The following is a 1,457-nucleotide window of genomic DNA, read 5'->3' as shown; positions in this document are numbered from 1 at the left end:
ACGGATTGGTGACCTTCTAAACCAACTCAAGGGGGGAAATATTTAAACAAGATCGACCTGAAGTCTGGATATCACTAGGTACCAATCGAACCCTCCGATGTGTGGAAGACTGCCTTCAAAGCCAAGGAGGGCCTTTTCAAATGGTTGGTTATGCCTTTCAGGTTGAAAAATGCTCCTGCAACCTTCATGAGGCTAATGGATGACATCTTGCAGCCATTCACCAACTCATTAGTAGTGGTATACTTGGATGACATCTTGATCTTCAGCTAGAGTTGGGAAGAGCACCTCCACCACATCCGACAGGTTCTCCAAACACTGCGGCGACACAAGTTGTGTGCCAATTTGGAGAAATGAACTTTTGTCATGACCTGGGTTTAGTATTGGATACATTATTGATGAATGGGGGGTGCATGTGGATCCAGCCAAGATCCAAGTCATTCGAGATTGGCTAGCCCCAACCTCTTTGATAGAGCTCGACAATTTTCTGGTTCTTACCAATTTCTACCACAGGTTCGTGCTGGGATTTATAAACATTCTATGGGCTAGATTTAACCTTGCAGACCGCCTGCGCTTATGGGGTTCAATGTTTGAGTTGGTAGTCCTTTTCCTTTTCGGAACAGGGCTCTGCTTGCTCATCTTCAAGCTTGCAAAATTTTGGAAGACCATCCCAAGTTAATTTTTGTTGAACAAGGTTATGGCTAACAATTAGTCTAATCAATCCATGGTGGCTAACTATGGTTTCAAGGTGCCTAGCCCGTCTTATTATATCGACGGTATCATGCAGTAATGACTTCAAGAAAGATGGCAGATTAACAGTGAGCTTTAGTTTTAAAACAGCTAAGAGTTTGAGTTGTCATATCCTTACCACGTCTCATTGTCTATCATAGGTAATGTACCTTTGGACAACACTTGCCAACTCATTCCATGGTTCTGCCAGAGAAGATGGTTGAATGCCCTTGCGTTTCTTGGTTAATTCCTCACCTGCATCTTTGAAAATGTCCACAACGTCTTGCAACATTACGTGTTTTTTTGGCCATATAATTCCTTCCACCAGTGGCCCAGATACTTCAGCTATTACAGCATCTGATACTGTGATTCTTATACCTCTCAACAGGGATTTCCCATTCTTCAGATGCTATAGAAACTCAATAGCGATTTCCTCACTTGGGGGCTGAAATCTTGTGAAATATGATATCCACCCTACTCGGACTAGAATTTCCTTGGCTCTGTCGGAGACTTCTAGCACTAAAGGTTCTTGGTGCACTGTCTTACCACCCATAATGCTTGAGTTCTTCCTACTATTGCGAAGGATTAGTGAAGTGGAGAAAACACAGCAACAAACAGCAATAGAGAGATAGAACAACAAGTAGTTGTAACAGCTAAGTTTTACAATGTTAAACGATATTTCTATGAGAATTAATTAATTCAAGGACTATTATTTTTCCACATGCCACATG

The sequence above is a fragment of the Pinus tabuliformis genome, chromosome 2_2, assembly GCF_031772625.1.
Source record: "Pinus tabuliformis cultivar Carrire ecotype Pingquan chromosome 2_2, CPIR1, whole genome shotgun sequence".
Taxonomy (NCBI): Eukaryota; Viridiplantae; Streptophyta; class Pinopsida; order Pinales; family Pinaceae; genus Pinus; species Pinus tabuliformis.
The sequence above is the reverse complement of the archived record's forward strand: the minus strand, read 5'-3'. Positions refer to the sequence as shown.